General features: G+C 43.0%; 1 long non-coding RNA gene across 1 annotated transcript; it reads left to right on the top strand.

The window, feature by feature from the left end:
- The first annotated feature begins 3,017 nt into the window (after positions 1-3,017).
- Positions 3,018-4,295, top strand: LOC120894863. The gene is made up of 4 exons (XR_005738251.1): positions 3,018-3,194; positions 3,255-3,688; positions 3,759-3,900; positions 3,970-4,295. It is a non-coding gene; the product is annotated as an uncharacterized LOC120894863 (long non-coding RNA).
- The last annotated feature ends 13,547 nt before the right edge of the window (positions 4,296-17,842 follow it).

The following is a 17,842-nucleotide window of genomic DNA, read 5'->3' as shown; positions in this document are numbered from 1 at the left end:
TTCGTCAACTATGCCGAGACAGCGACCCTCTTCCGGATTCCTCAACCAGTCTGCCGCCTTTACCTGATACATTTTCATCATCCGGTGTACATGAGTGTGTTATAAACAAGTGGACAATCTTATTAAGCTATCAAAGCAGACTACGGCTCGAAATTATGTTTTACGCAATGGATACTATAGCAGGGACAACATCACGCAATGCAGCCATTACTGCCATTGATACAGAAGAGGCATTAGAAGCATTTAATGCTAACTTGGAAGCTAACACGTATGTGGCTGAGATGCTCAGCTGACTTTTGAAAACAATAGGTTATATAAAATATGTTAAAGGAAGACCAAATAATAGATCTATTGTTTACTAAAGATGTTTTTCTAAATGTTGGTCTGGGATTGGTAATAAAAATCCAAAAATCGCATTTTTTGGATCTTGGAAACTTTACGTAAAGTTGCATAACTTAAGAAGCTAAGATAATTATTAGTCCAACGTAAGTTTGAAACAAATATTAATGAAATAAAAAATATTTTAAAGAATAACTATGAAATCAAGATCAACATTTATTTATGTACGAAATCTATTAATATAAAAAGTTCCTCCATTCCTATTAATTAATAATTGTGAAGCAATCAATCTGCATGCTTCAGTTAAAATTCTGCTTGCACGACGAGGAGGTTGGAATAGGAGTGAAAGATACGCATGAATCTTAGCATTTGCTAGCCAACTGATAACAAAAAGTAATATAAACAAAAATTTACATATTGAAATAAAGCTACTCTCTGCCTTTTTTCTATTGCACTCTCTAACTAGCTAGTTACTCTTAAAATGTGTGCGTTAAAGGACCTAGATGAAAATAGACTCCTCCATCTAATGATATTGCTTAAAACTTACATTACATAACATGTCCTGATTGTTTTGTGTCTAACCAATGCCTAATTCTGTCTATTTGCTAAGCTAGTGCCTAATTCTGTCTATTTGCTAAGCTATTTAGAAGTCAAAATGCAAGTGTCAAAATGCAAGTGTAAGATCTTTCTGGTTCTGATGGAAGCTCGGTCACGTTGGTACCACGCATGCACTGGTGTCTCGTTCCCTACGCCGTGTTGTCTGCGGGCTGCAGTACGGTGTCATCCGATGCTCCGCAATGCAAGCTGGAGTCGTTTGGTCGGTATGTGCAGGTGCATAGATAACTGATGTTAGATGTATTCGGTTGCCCTGTGTAAGGTAAAATGTAAAGGTAAATAAATTAAATGTAATAAAAGTTTATATACAAGACAGTCTTTTAAGGCCGTCCACAAGCACAGAGGAGGCGTGGTAGGCCCAAATTGAGGTGGCAAGATGGCGTGGAGGCGTCCGCCATTAAGGCAGGGATAACGGACTGGCAGACGTAGGCGCGTGAGCGGTTTCGGACACTCCTGAGGTTAGCCAAGACCGCAAAGCGGTTGTAGCGCCGGATAATTGATGGATACAAGACAGCACGGTTATTTTATGTTACAATATTCTGGACATTGAACCTTAGAGTAAGAAATGATGAGAAATGAGAATTTCATGTACCAGGGGTCCTTAACGGTAATAAGATTGTAGGACCTTTGATGTTGACCGGGGGAGCGCTCTGAGCTTTGTTAAGCCATGTAACAACTAAGTATGAGGAGAGTTGGGAGAACGCGCATTCTGACCACTTGTTTAAGACACTTTTTTGTCAGCGGTGGGAAAGGGTCTGTAAGGCTAAATTTATTTAAAAGGATTTCATCGGGCATGGGGTGCCACGTTGATGACGGTAGCAGCTTGTTCTAAAACAAATGAATATACTTTTTCCGTGGCCTCCGTGTTCAATTTGGCGTAACGTCCTACATGGACATGCTGGCCCATACAGGCCGAGACTTATTCACTACCTCGCAATTGGATAATCAGTCCTTGCTACGGGGTTCAGTCCAAATGAAGCTTAAACTCACCACGGGTATGTTGTTAAGTCGTCCAAGTTGACCCTGTGGGCCCTGACTTCTGTCCCCCGCGCCCCACCCCATTGGAAAGCAGCGATTAGTTTAAACGGTAAAATATAATATTGTTGCGTCTGGTCCTAAAACAGTGGTTTCCTCTATTGGTTCGAGGATTTGGACCGTTAAACGTGTGCACACATTGAAGCACAATTCATTGCCCTCATTGCACTGTATTAAAATCTATACCACCAAATGTACTCACCATGAACTTGCTAGTTTGAATCGTTCCCTATTTCTCATTTTTCATTTTCCAAACGTGTCCATATCGCTTCTCCTGATTTGTATTTCTGTCTCGCCTGTGATCGTTAGACCTTATTCACGACGTAAATATCCTAAAAATAAACAAATATAACAAAATATTTGCTGTAAAATCACAAAACGTGCTTGCAACGTAAAGAAAATTAATATTATCGGTTAAATTGACAAGGGGTTTCAATGTGTTGTGATAAGAAAAACCGGTTTGTTTTAGCGCTTTTCTATTTTGTTTACTTTTTCTCACGTCACATACGAATGTGGCAACCATTCTTCCACCCCGCATCCAGGCGCTTCATACGTCTCGGCCCGTTGTCTGTCAAAATGATATTCGAAGCAGGCTCAAGTGCTATCTCTTTCCCTCATTTCCTTCAGAAGTCGCTCAGCTCTGCGGCTCGGGTTTTAACAACTCTCTCGCCGGACGCTAGAGATTGCATTTACCTTACATCACAAGCGGCGTTCAAATTCGTGTGCGAATTCTGATTATAGATAGAACGCTTTCTCAGGTGTGCGAATGCGTCAATGTCGAATTTCTTTTCTGTTCGAGTGGACCGTTTTGTCGGTCACCAATATAATTTTGTTGATCACTGGGCCTCATCGCGAACGAAAAAGTCGATAAAATTTATCCGATCGGTTAATTTGCTCGAATCCACCGGTGGAATTTATTTTCCACCGGTGGATAATATTCTCCACCGGTGGATAATTTCTCCACCGGTGGATAACTCTTTCTGATTCGAGTAGCCATTGGTTTTGCCCATCCGTCAAATCATCTGTTTCATTCTTTATTTGGATTAAAAGGTGTTCAATTGCAACAAGAGTTGTGTTATGTCTCGGTTAAATTCGTTGTTTTTTACGGCCTCGGAAGCCAATGAGCCTGTTAATCTGGCTTCCTACGGAACCAATCTAAGAAATCTACGGAACCAATTGGATCCGTTGCAGTTGTCCGATGCAGAGTAAGTAGAAATTTGATCAAAGCTTACTTTCATTAAGCATTCATTTCTTTTTCTTTTCAGGTTTAAAGCAAACTTAAGAGTGACAAAACCTTTGTTCAATGAAATTCTTTCAAAAATTGAACATTTAATAGCTCCACGGCATAACCGTGGCCTATTAGGTAGGGTGAAGCTAGCGTCAACGTTAAGATTCCTAGCGCAAGGCTCCTATCAAAAAAGGAGTGGGAAACGAGTTTAATACAGCGATAGCACAATCAACGTTTTCAGAAACGTTAGAGCAAACGTTAACAGCAATGGAACGGGAACTGGCTTACACCATTAATGTTAATTTAACAAACCAAGAAAAAGTAGATGCCAATAGTTACTTTTACGAAAAACTACCGGTTGAAAATGTTGCTATGTGTGTTGATGGATCACATATAAGAATAATTGCACCTCACGAAAACCCTACTGATTATTACAATCGTAAAGGTTTTTATAGTCTAAATGCATTAATGGTAAGTATCACATTTGGCATGATTTTGTTGTGCAGTATTAATTAGTTGTTATTGGTACGTTATTTTTCAGATATGTGACCACAGATCATTAATACGTTTTGTGGACGCAAGATTCTTTGGCTCTGATCACGATTCCTATATATTCAACTCAAGTCCTATTTCTTCGTACTTAGACAATAAGTGGAACTCTGGAGAACGTATAAAGATCTTAGGTACGTTTATTTGAATAAAATATATTTACTGTTCATGAACAGCATAATTTTCTGTCTAACTGGTTTCAGGAGATTCAGCATATCCAGCAAAACCTTGGCTGATAAAACCAAATAGAAATTCTGCATCCGGAAGCTCAGAAGCGTTGTTTAACACACAGCATGCCAATGCACGGAGTATTATTGAAAGAACAATCGGAGCGCTAAAAAACAGATTTCGTTGCATTCATGCCGAACGACAGCTTCATTATACACCCAAAAAATGTATTAAAATTGTCAACGTTTGCTGCATGCTGCACAATCTCTTGATTATGAACGGAATAATATTGGATGAATAACTCAATTCATTCAGACTAAACACCAATAATCTAATCTGCTATTCAATTATCCTAAGTACATTAAACCATCGTATCAACACGATTTTATAGACTAGTTTATTGTACGGAGCACTAGGCGTGTTGTGAAGTTACATTATAGATTGTTATTTTTTTGTCTTTAACATTGTGCATATCTTTCTTGTTAATGTCGGATTATGATTTTTCGCGTTCGGAGGGGGATTTGATAAGCAATGTCGAACAGCCTCGAAGGATATACGCTTTTTAACGCCTTTCGCGTTTAATGATTTGTGTTTGGTTTAATGTTAATATATGTTTTGTGTGTTAAATTTTAATGCACTTCAGTGTGTGGATTTTTCTTGATTTCAACGTGTTTTAAATTACCAGATCGGTTCAATTCCCATTGAGATGGTTTACCTATATAAAGTATGACTGTATAGCTTATTTATGCTAATAGGTCTATTGAGCCCATAGAGACCATTATAATCAAATATCTTATCTTATTGAAGGAAAACATGATTTTGAATACGGTTTAGTTTGGTTTATTTTTATTTAACTTCAATATTTCATTATAGTGGGCTAATGTTGCAGAAACAAATGTTTCAAAATTGTTTGAAATATTTGTTAAAAGCCTGTTTGTCTCATCATTTTGTTTTAATATAAATTTTTGAAATTCTTGTTGTGTCAGCTCTGCATTTTGTTTGGTTTTTTTTGCAGCTGGCTCCTGTGTGACTTTGAAACTTTGATTTTAGATACTTTCATCAGAGCTATACTTGCAGATATTAGTTTGGTCGAGGTCATTCGTATCGGTAGATATTAGCTGGTCTTGATGAGTTTCGGGAAGTTCATTGATGATACATTTTGACGGTTCCGTAACTTCTACGTTTGTTTGGATGGATTCTGGAATGCCTATACAATTGCTCTCTTCGATTCTGGCAGCCCTTCCTCTCATGTTAGTTACTTGAACGATTCTTTCTTCCATTTCTGTCAATTTCCATAATTTTGGTATTCCACCACCAGTTTTGTTCATTTCCCTGTTATTTTGAGATAGGTTTTTCTTTGCAAACGACTTTTTTTCAATCCAGGTCTATAAAAAATAAGTGGATTAAATATACTAACTTTAAATAATAAATAGTTACTGCATTCAATAAAGCAAACCTACTCGTTTCCATGCGGTTCCTTCTTTTCTGGGAGGTCCCAGCGCATTCAGTTCAGCAGCAAAATCATTCCATGCAGAATCCTGGTTAGTGTCAAAGCTATTAGCTACGCCAGGATTTTTTTCCATTAATTCAACAAGCTTTTCAAGCTGAATTTTTGAAGCCCGAGATTTTCTGCTACGTGAGCAAAAAAAAAAAAGAATAATGTGTTTAGCTATATATTCATTTAAATGATAATTAAAATTATATACTTACTTTTTGAACTCTGTAGGCTTCTCCATTTTGAAAAACAGCAATTTCTTTTTATTTCACTAGGACCAACCTATTAGCTCTACGTGTCTCAAATGAATGAGGAATGTACGTGAAGAAGCAGCAATGGGTTCTTGGATTATTTCCATTAATACCTATTCAGGACTAATTTGGAATCTGTCTTATCTGACACCCAACAAAATCAAACGATTGGCACTCTATGCAGGGGCTCTTGAACAACATGTCAAGCTTCATAGAGCACCTCTATACAGTGTTCCGCGTTTGATTTTATCGGTTGTCAGATACAACAGATTCTAGTACAATCCCTTTGTGTATCTGTGATGGATTCCCAGGTTATTTAAATTGGCCCAAGGTCTTTCCTTATATAAACATTTTAAATTTAATTTAAAAGTCTTTTAGCATAAAGAACAATTTTTCCACCCTTTTGGACGACTCCACCCTTTTGGAAGAACTTAACTGGATGCTTCGTCCTGTTGCATGCGTATAAAATGGCCAGCCCAGCGGAGCCTAAAGAATTAAATACGCTGCTCGGCGCTGGGCCATATAGCCCGTATAACCATTTCATTATGGTGGCTGCTCCGTTGTTCTTCCTTCTATTTACTCATATTTTCGCCATTTAAGTGTACAATTCTATTTTAGCACCAGGGTGGCCCCGTGGTATAGATGTCAACATGCCCTGCGAGGGTTCAAGTCTAGAATGAACCGTTCCTCCGAAACAAGAATAAGCAGAGAAAAAGTACTGAAAGCTTGTATAGGCAAAATGTCCGTGTAGAACGTTTACGCCAAATAGAAGAAATTTCTCCACTAGGTCAGCGAATCGATGGCCAACCACCGGACCGGTGGTGTTATCATGTGTGTCGCTATGTTGTACGATACTATACCATCAAAGATCGGCAATGTACGAATTACGAGCCCAATAAGGCTCTTTCGCTTCGAGATAGCGGTTCATAACCGTTCATATTCTTTAAATAACTTGAATTTGGATCTTTCGGTAGCAAAGGTTGCCAACCGCTTTACTATACTCTCTAAATATTTCTTCTTCTTTTTTTCTTCTTTTGGCACAAAAACCACACACGGGACACACGTGAAAGATGAACCCATGCAAAAAAGAGCTAATAATAGAAATGAACATTCGGATTCACTTCCTCCCCTCATGTTCCAATTCATGCTTCATCCTTGATGCTATCAACCACATCGCTAGTTCTACTTCGAATCACTTTACCAGTTGCGCCACCACATTATTATTCAAAATCGTGCTATTTGCTGGTTTTGTTGTATGAAGGGGTGCTGATACTAAATGAATTAAAAGAAATAAATAAAATAATTAAAAGAAAAGATTGACTTTAAAACACGCATTTCTACCAATGAGTAAAAAAGTCTGAAGTTTCTGGAGCTGGATGTTTGAAAAATAAAAGAAAACTTTAAATCATCAATGACAAAACAATAAAAATGAAATTCAACTCATGCCGACCATGGTACAAACAATACACCATTATCATTTGACCATAAGTGTTTTATGTACATAAATCGTTATCTTTCAGTTTTGAACCCTTCACATATAGCAGAATGAACAAAGAGATGTGTAAAAGTTCATCGATGCGTGTGGTGAGAGAGAAAGGCAGATGAATAGAAAAAGATGGCATGAGTTTGTGTTCATTATCCCCGAAAAATTTCGCTTGAGAAACTAGGCGTCGGTACAAATGTTTGCATTGAGTTGCCGAAAAGCTAATGAATGAGGGGCGCGCTATGTACATAGACAATTTTTTAATGAGTTACAAACTAGCGCTAAAAGTTCTGCAAAACAAAACTATTGAAGTTGGCACATTAAGGTTCAACAAAAAAAGATATACCTAAAGAAGTTATGGCATCGAAACTGAAGAAAGATGAAATGATCTCAAAAGAAGATCCAAATGGAATTGTCGTCTTGAAGTGTAAGGATATCTGAGACGTAGGTATGATTTCCATGAAGCATGCCCCTGTGCTAGTTCCAAAAACAAGTGCAAGTAAACCGCAACGTGCAGAAAAACTTAAGCCAGTGCCAGGGATAAATTACAACCAAGGAAAATGTGGTATTGATAATGGTGATCAGATGATCTCATACGCCACACACTCAAGAAGAAGTCTAAAGTGGTACCACCAGAGGCGGATTTATCCATCTCGGTGCCCCAAGCGGTTGGATGTAATTTATATATTTTATTTATTATTTCATACATAACCAACGGACCATCGTATCTAATCGGCAACCTTAGAATAAAATAAAAGAGGATATATATAGACCTCTAGTTATAAGCAGACATTAAATGTGACGTAGACGCAATTTCTCCTTAAACGTCGATGTAGACATACTAACATCAAACAGATCTAATAATTCATTAAACTCATACGTATGATAGGGTGTCCCTGGCTATGATTTTTGCGGGTACGCGGTACACGGAGAAGGAAATTTGATCTAAGAATTCGACAGCAAGCGAACAAATTGATGTTGGCTAGTGATGCCGGGGAATCGATCTCTCCAGTAAGGAGCCGAAATATGATAAGGCATTGGGCGTTTTTACGTCGAGAGCAGAGTGGTTCAAGTCCGAGAAGCAGACACCGCTGATGGTAGGTGGGCCGAGCGTGGTGGGGTTGCCATGGAAGGAGTCAAACCGCGTACCTGGTGAGTCTCCGTTGAATGGCTTCGAGGCGATTGATGTCACCAACACCAAGCGGGCACCAGACCGGGCAGCAGTATTCCAGGCACGACCTCGCGATGGCACAGAAGATCGACTTGACGCACATGGGATCGGTCAACTCGCTACAGGTCCGCGTAATTAAACTAAGTAGCTGATTTCCCTTCGCAACAACGCTATCAATGTGAGGGCGAAATGACATCTTCTGATCGAGTAGCACCTCCAGATCACGGATACATGTCGTGCGAGCCAAAGCCGTGTTGAGCATAGTGTATGTAAACGTGATGGGGTGACGGGCTCTGCTGAATGATATACACTGGCATTTATCAGCACACACTTGGAGGGCGTTTCTGCTGCACCAGCTATCCAGATTCTCAAGGATCGTTTGAAGGCGTACACAGTCACTGTCGTTTCTAACTGAAGCGAATATTTTTACGTCGTCGGCGTACATTATGTGTTGGCCTGGCGGTAAAACAAAAGATAGATCATTTATATAGAAGAGGAAGAGTAGCGGTTCAAAGTTACTCCCTTGAGGCACTCCGGAGGAGCTGGTGAAGGAGTGAGAACGCTGAGATCCTATGCGTATATAGTACGATCGACCAGTTAAGTATGAACGCAGCCAGGTGATGTGGCAGTCGAGGAAACCGAGTGTTTTTTAGCTTCGAGAGTAGAATATCATGCGAGATACTGTCGAACGCAGCCCTGAAGTCGATATATACTGCATCAACTTGAGTACCGCGGTCCATGTTATCGAAGCAGAAACCAACAAATTCAATAATATTTGTGGGGGAGGATCTCCTTGGGAGAAAACCATGCTGACTAGGGCTCATGTAGTTTTGTAGCTGCTGTGAGTAGCGTATTGTATGTAGAATTGTATGTAAAGTTGATAGCTAGTATTGCCTGATGCAATCGGGATAATGTTATAAAGAAGAGAACTTGGGCTGAGCAGTCAGTCGTTGATCAGAACTCAATAAAGCAACACCGTCAGAACAGAAAGAAGTCTGTGTCAACGTTCTCCCTCATTCGGTCCACCTCCTCCACCCCTCGGTTGGTTTTGCGGTTGTCGTGATACGGTTGTGTCGAGCATTGTTCTCTAGTGTTGGAGTATTGGTCGCCTTCCTTCCATCCATTCCGCTCCCGTCTTCGTCGTCTCTATCTTACATTTGGTGTCAGAAGTGGGATCACGACGAACGCGCTTTGGGACAAGTGTGAATTTCCTGGAAATTCGATTGCGATCGACGTTGTGTGGAGTGAGACAGTGAGGCATCAAAGCGCTGGGTGCGCTGGACGGAGCACAAAAGAACAGTGTACGAGTGTAGCGGCGTTTCGTACGGGTGTTCGGTGCGATCAGGCGCTGGGTGCGCAAGTTTTGGCGGTGTGAAAGAAGGCGCTGTGTGCGCGAGTAGTTGTGCGTGTTTATGCGTTGGTGCGCTGTGTGCGCGTGAAGTTGCGGCTTGCAACAAAAAGGCACTGGGTGCGCGAGAAGCTGTGTGCGTTGGTGCGCTGTGTGCGCGTGAAGTTGCGGTTTGCAACAGAAAGGCGCTGTGTGCGCGAGTGGCTTTCGGCGTTTCTGCACTGGGTTCGCAAGTTAAGCGGTAGGCAAGGAGATTGGTGCGGTGGGCCCGAAAAGCTGCGGTTTGAAAGAGATGTGCTGCATAACTAGGCGTCGTGCTTGTAAGTGCTGGGTGCCTGAGGAGCAGACGCTGTGCGTGTGTGTGTGTGAGGAACTAACGCTGTGCGTTTGGGGTGCGAAAAAGAGTTGCGTTTTCTAGCATTTTGGCGCGTTATATACAAAAAAATGGAACGTTTTCTAAGCGAATATACGCGTGCGGGATTGGTTCGGATGTGCGAAACGGCGGGACTAGCACTGTCCGGAACCAAGGAAGAATTAGCTAAGCGTTTATTAGAAGCAGGGGTAACAAGCGACGGCCAGCGCGAGGAAAATATCGGCGAAATAAACGCGTCTGGATATTTTGACGTGGATGCGGATTCAGAAACTGGCAGCAATGGTGCGACTGCGGCGGGTGGTGCTATGGCTGTTACCGCGGAATCGAGAGCAATTGTGACAGAAGTGGTGTCACAAAAGATGGATGTGCCTAGAAGTATAGAAACACATGCACCGTTTGTGCAGCCCTATTCGTTCCGCGACGTGGAAGAAGGCATTGACCCTTACGGCAATGACCTTACCAAAGACATTGGGGCATGGTTTGACGATTTCGAGGGAGTGGCCAACATGGCGCACTGGACAGACGAGCAAAGATTTATTATGTGCTGGAGAAAAATGGTGGGAGTTGCGCGGAGTTTTCTCTCGACTGAAAGAAACATAATATCGTACGCAGCTTTGCGATCAAAGCTGATGAAGGAATTTGGTGAAATAGTGCGGTCGAGTGATGTGCATAGGCGGCTTATGTCACGGGTAAAACGTCCCCAGGAAACAATGCTCGAATACGTGTATGAGATGCAGCGTATAGCTCGAGATACGGAAATCGATGTTGAGAGCATCATCGAGTATATCGTGGACGGTGTGGCGTGCGACACAAAAGTGCGTGCATCCCTTTATCGAGCGCGCAGTATGGCCGAGCTGAAAGAAGAGCTGTTGCGCATGGAGAGAGCGGAGAAGAAAAGTGTTGTGAAGAGGAACAATGGTCAACAAGATCAAAGGAATGGTGGGGTAGGTTTGCGGAAGTGTTATATTTGCGGGGAGTTAGGGCATGAAGCACAAAAGTGTGTTAAGTCAACAAAATGTTTTGAATGCGGTAGATCGGGGCATCGGGCGAAGGATTGTTCTATCAAGAAGCGACTGGTAGCTGACACGCGCGCTAATGTACCGAGTACAAATGAGCGATCTCCGGTAAAGTGTTTCAAATGTGGAGGCGTGGGGCATATCGCTCGAAACTGTAATAAAAATAGCTACAGCGTGATGGGAGGTCAGATCCAGGAATCAAATAAAGAATTACCAACAAAACAAGTGAGCGTGTGCGGGAAGGAATATGTGGCTCTGATCGACACCGGGAGCGAGGTATCACTCATGCGTGAAGATGTTTTCGCGGGACTTCCACCGCAGTTCAAACAATGGAAACAATCGAACCACATTTTGAGAGGGCTAGGTGGAGTGCCCCAAAATGGATTCGGCGAAGCCACACTTGCCGTAAACATAGATGGGACAAGTGTGAATTTCCTGGAAATTCGATTGCGATCGACGTTGTGTGGAGTGAGACAGTGAGGCATCAAAGCGCTGGGTGCGCTGGACGGAGCACAAAAGAACAGTGTACGAGTGTAGCGGCGTTTCGTACGGGTGTTCGGTGCGATCAGGCGCTGGGTGCGCAAGTTTTGGCGGTGTGAAAGAAGGCGCTGTGTGCGCGAGTAGTTGTGCGTGTTTATGCGTTGGTGCGCTGTGTGCGCGTGAAGTTGCGGCTTGCAACAAAAAGGCACTGGGTGCGCGAGAAGCTGTGTGCGTTGGTGCGCTGTGTGCGCGTGAAGTTGCGGCTTGCAACGAAAAGGCGCTGGGTGCGCGAGAAACTGTGTGCGTTTTTTTTTTTGCGCTGGGTGCGCGAGTGTGCTAGGTGAAAAAAGGATTAGCGCTGTGTGCGCGTGAAGTTGCGGCTTGCAACAAAAAGGCGCTGGGTGCGCGAGAAGCTGTGTGCGTTGGTGCGCTGTGTGCGCGTGAAGTTGCGGTTTGCAACAGAAAGGCGCTGTGTGCGCGAGTGGCTTTCGGCGTTTCTGCACTGGGTTCGCAAGTTAAGCGGTAGGCAAGGAGATTGGTGCGGTGGGCCCGAAAAGCTGCGGTTTGAAAGAGATGTGCTGCATAACTAGGCGTCGTGCTTGTAAGTGCTGGGTGCCTGAGGAGCAGACGCTGTGCGTGTGTGTGTGTGAGGAACTAACGCTGTGCGTTTGGGGTGCGAAAAAGAGTTGCGTTTTCTAGCATTTTGGCGCGTTATATACAAAAAAATGGAACGTTTTCTAAGCGAATATACGCGTGCGGGATTGGTTCGGATGTGCGAAACGGCGGGACTAGCACTGTCCGGAACCAAGGAAGAATTAGCTAAGCGTTTATTAGAAGCAGGGGTAACAAGCGACGGCCAGCGCGAGGAAAATATCGGCGAAATAAACGCGTCTGGATATTTTGACGTGGATGCGGATTCAGAAACTGGCAGCAATGGTGCGACTGCGGCGGGTGGTGCTATGGCTGTTACCGCGGAATCGAGAGCAATTGTGACAGAAGTGGTGTCACAAAAGATGGATGTGCCTAGAAGTATAGAAACACATGCACCGTTTGTGCAGCCCTATTCGTTCCGCGACGTGGAAGAAGGCATTGACCCTTACGGCAATGACCTTACCAAAGACATTGGGGCATGGTTTGACGATTTCGAGGGAGTGGCCAACATGGCGCACTGGACAGACGAGCAAAGATTTATTATGTGCTGGAGAAAAATGGTGGGAGTTGCGCGGAGTTTTCTCTCGACTGAAAGAAACATAATATCGTACGCAGCTTTGCGATCAAAGCTGATGAAGGAATTTGGTGAAATAGTGCGGTCGAGTGATGTGCATAGGCGGCTTATGTCACGGGTAAAACGTCCCCAGGAAACAATGCTCGAATACGTGTATGAGATGCAGCGTATAGCTCGAGATACGGAAATCGATGTTGAGAGCATCATCGAGTATATCGTGGACGGTGTGGCGTGCGACACAAAAGTGCGTGCATCCCTTTATCGAGCGCGCAGTATGGCCGAGCTGAAAGAAGAGCTGTTGCGCATGGAGAGAGCGGAGAAGAAAAGTGTTGTGAAGAGGAACAATGGTCAACAAGATCAAAGGAATGGTGGGGTAGGTTTGCGGAAGTGTTATATTTGCGGGGAGTTAGGGCATGAAGCACAAAAGTGTGTTAAGTCAACAAAATGTTTTGAATGCGGTAGATCGGGGCATCGGGCGAAGGATTGTTCTATCAAGAAGCGACTGGTAGCTGACACGCGCGCTAATGTACCGAGTACAAATGAGCGATCTCCGGTAAAGTGTTTCAAATGTGGAGGCGTGGGGCATATCGCTCGAAACTGTAATAAAAATAGCTACAGCGTGATGGGAGGTCAGATCCAGGAATCAAATAAAGAATTACCAACAAAACAAGTGAGCGTGTGCGGGAAGGAATATGTGGCTCTGATCGACACCGGGAGCGAGGTATCACTCATGCGTGAAGATGTTTTCGCGGGACTTCCACCGCAGTTCAAACAATGGAAACAATCGAACCACATTTTGAGAGGGCTAGGTGGAGTGCCCCAAAATGGATTCGGCGAAGCCACACTTGCCGTAAACATAGACAATTGGGTATATCAGGTGCAGTGGGTTCTGGTACCATACGAGGCGATTAGAACACCCCTTATCGTAGGTATGGATTTTTTGCATTCTGTTAATTACAATATTAACAACGAAACGGTCATGATCGAGCCCCGAAGAAACGAGCATGTGTTGAGGATACAGAGAAATGAAGAAGAACACGAACGACAACAGCATGTGAACAATATTTTAAGCGAAGTGACGAACACAATGTGCGCCAGCGAGACAATGGAACCGGTTATCCCGCCTCAATTTCGGGGCGAGATAATGACAATGATCGAGACATACAATAATACCAGCTGCAGTGAGAGAAAAGAAACGTGTCCAGTTAAGTTGGAAATTGTTCTAGACGGACAGATAATGCCGTTCCGCCACCCACCAAGCAGATTGTCTTTTTCGGAATCTGGAAGCAGTGGATGCGCAAGTGGATGAGTGGCTTAAAGAGGGTATTGTTAGGCCTTCTGTGTCGAATTTTGCGAGCCGCATAGTTATAGTGAAGAAAAAGGACGGGAGCAACCGGGTGTGTGTCGATTATCGGAAATTGAATTCGATGATTTTGAAAGACGGATTCCCGATACCAGTAATCGATGATGTCGTGCAAAAACTACAATGTGCACAATGGTTCACGGTTATGGACCTGGAGAATGGATTTTTCCATGTGCCGGTAGCAGAGACTAGTAAAAAATATACAGCGTTTGCAACGAGACGAGGGTTGTACGAGTTTAATCGCGCGCCGTTTGGTTTGTGTAATTCGCCCGCAGTGTTTATCCGGTATGTTAATCATGTGTTTTGGGATCTTATTACAAACAATCTACTGGATTTGTACATGGATGACATGGTTATCCATGGCTCAACCGAACGAGAATGTTTATGGAAAACGGAAAGAGTGTTAAAAGTGGCAGCAGAGCACGGTTTGAACATTAAGTGGAAAAAGTGCCAGTTCATGCAAAGGGAAATAACGTTTTTGGGTCATCGGGTGAAAACTGGACAGATATCGCCAAGTGTGGAAAAAATAAATGCAGTGAAACATTTTCGTATTCCGCAGAACGTTAAAGCAGTGCAAGCGTTTCTGGGATTAACGGGGTTTTTCCGGAAGTTTGTAAAGACTATTCGAAAATCGCCAGGCCGCTTACGGATTTTTTGAAAAAAGATACATCTTTCGAAATAACGGGAAGTGCATTGGAAGCCTTCAAACGGCTAAAAGAGGAATTAATAAAAGAGCCAGTGTTAAGGTTATTTGATCCCGAAGCAAAAACGGAACTTCATACGGACGCTTCAAAAGCAGGGTTTGGTGCAACATTGTTACAGTGGGTAGAAGGAAAATTGCATCCAGTGTATTTTTGGAGTAAAAGACAAGTGAACCGGAATCCAACAAACATAGCTACGTGCTCGAGGCAAAAGCAGTGTTTCTAGCGGTTAAAAAGTTTCGGCAGTATCTTTTGGGTCGTCCTTTTAAATTAGTTACTGACTGTGCAGCGTTTAAGTGTACATTGAAAAAATCGGAAGTGCCGCAGGAAGTGTTACCATGGGTGATGTTCTTACAAGATTTTGTATTTGAAGTTGAACACCGATCGGGTAAAAAAATGCAGCACGTGGACTGTTTGAGCCGATATCCGACGGAAGTGATGACTGTGACAAATGAACTAACGGCACGTATTCGTGAGAACCAACAACAGGACGAGATGGTGAAAGCAATTAGTGAAATTCTATTGGATAGGCCCTACGGATCGTATAAATTGAAAGGTGGACTTTTATACACTGTAGTGGATGGAAACGAACTATTAGTGATTCCACGAAACATGAGGAAGCAGATCATAGAAAACGCACATAACGACGGGCATTATGGGGCACAGCGTACTATGCATACCATAAGGCAGAAGTTTTGGATTCCACATCTAGAGGTATTGGTAGAGCAACATATCTCGAACTGTGTGAAGTGCATCTTACACAACAAAAGTTAGGACGACAAGAGGGATGCTTGAACCCAATCGACAAAGGAGATGCGCCTCTACGCACATTGCATTTGGACCATGTGGGGCCCATGGACGCCACTTCAAAATAATACAGGTATATTTTAACCGTGGTGGATGGGTTTTCTAAATTTGTTTGGCTTTATCCTACTAGAACAACGAATGCGGAGGAAGTGTTGCAAAAACTGGAGAGTTGGTCGTCGATATTCGGATATCCGACCCGAGTAATAACGGACAGAGGGGCAGCGTTCACGGCTAAGGTATTTGCCGAATTCGTTCAGAAGCAAAACATCGAGCATATCGTCTCCACTACGGGAGTACCACGAGGAAACGGCCAGGCGGAACGTATAAATCGGACGGTTTTATCAGTGCTGGGAAAACTATCGATGGGAGATACCGCTAAGTGGTATAAACAAGTCAACAGAGTTCAACGGTCGGTAAACGGGCACCTTAATTCGTCAACAGGGCGATCTCCATTTGAATTAATGTTTGGGGTCAGAATGAGACAGGCATCTGATGATTTATTACACGAAATGCTGGAAAAAGAATGGTATGAAGAATACAAACGGGATAGACAGGGTATGAGACAAGAGGCCAGAAAAGAAATAGAGTTGGCGCAAAAGAGATATAAGGAGCAATTTGATAAGAAAAGAAAGCCGGAACACGGGTATAAGATTGGTGATTTGGTAGCAATAAAGAGAACTCAATTTGTGGCAGGAAGAAAGTTAGCTAATGAATTTTTGGGTCCGTACGAAATAACGAAGGTAAAAAGAAATGGGCGGTATGACGTTAAAAAGGCAGCTAGTTGCGAAGGGCCTCAAGTTACGAGTACGAGTGACGACAATATCAAACTATGGTCATATGCTACGATTGAATCGTCTGACGAAAACGAATTAGATGAAGATCAGGAATTGAATGAATAAGGATAAGTAAACTAGGTGTAGGACATCGAGGATCGAAGTCAATCAGGAAGGGCCGAGTGTAGAATTGTATGTAAAGTTGATAGCTAGTATTGCCTGATGCAATCGGGATAATGTTATAAAGAAGAGAACTTGGGCTGAGCAGTCAGTCGTTGATCAGAACTCAATAAAGCAACACCGTCAGAACATAAAGAAGTCTGTGTCAACGTTCTCCCTCATTCGGTCCACCTCCTCCACCCCTCGGTTGGTTTTGCGGTTGTCGTGATACGGTTGTGTCGAGCATTGTTCTCTAGTGTTGGAGTATTGGTCGCCTTCCTTCCATCCATTCCGCTCCCGTCTTCGTCGTCTGTATCTTACATGTATAGGAATGGGACCCCCATCAGCCACTGTAATGTCAGAATGATATGTTTATTCAAGCGATGCGATAAAATACTTCCAACAATACTTTCTAAAATATTTCTTTATCAATATATGTTGTAATCCGTAAAAAAATATATTATAATAATCCCAGATTGTACTAACTTTATTCTTAGTCCATAGTTAAATATATCTTCGCTTAACCTTTTACGTGGAAAATTCGTCTATTGTGTCATTGATTATTGATCAATCGTGGGATATCCATCGGGATCTTGAACGCAGTGGCGGATTAAGGCTATCGGGGGCCCTAGGCGGTAACACTAGTTGAGGCCCCCCTGTAAATGGTATATGGTGTTCGGGGGGTGGTAGCGGCACTAAACTGGAGGTTGGGTGCAGTAAACTCTAAATGCCGTCGGGGGCCCTACGATCATCAGTCAAAGGCTCTAAAATTTTTGCTGACGGGCGACCGCCTAGTCCGCCTACCGTTAGATCCGCCACTGTGCGGATGCGATGCCGTATGTTACTGTTAGTAATTGGAAAGTTTGGATTGGTTCTGACGGATCTTCCCTGTAACGTATACGTAAGTACTGATGGTCTCGCTCATCGTGGAAAATCTGGCAGTACATCTTTTCCACGTCGGCAGACAGCGCAATTGCATGTGATCGAAAACGAACGATGATTGAGAAGAGGTCGTCTTGGATTACCGGTCCCACCAATAGCTTATCGTTCAATGAGTACCCTGATGAGGTTTTGCAAGTTGCATCAAATACAACTCGCACCTCAGTAGTTGTGCTCGTCTCTTTGGTCACTGCATGATGTGGCAGGAAGTAGTGCTCACATAAATCGTCGACCGGTTCAATAAGCCTTTTCATATGATCCAGACTCTAGTACTCCTTCATGAATTTACCGTATTCTTCTTTCATTTTAGGATCAACCTTTAAA

The sequence above is a fragment of the Anopheles arabiensis genome, chromosome 2 (genome assembly GCF_016920715.1).
Source record: "Anopheles arabiensis isolate DONGOLA chromosome 2, AaraD3, whole genome shotgun sequence".
NCBI lineage: Eukaryota > Metazoa > Arthropoda > Insecta > Diptera > Culicidae > Anopheles > Anopheles arabiensis.
Note: the sequence above shows the minus strand (reverse complement) of the source record. Positions and strands in the feature narration are given on the sequence as shown.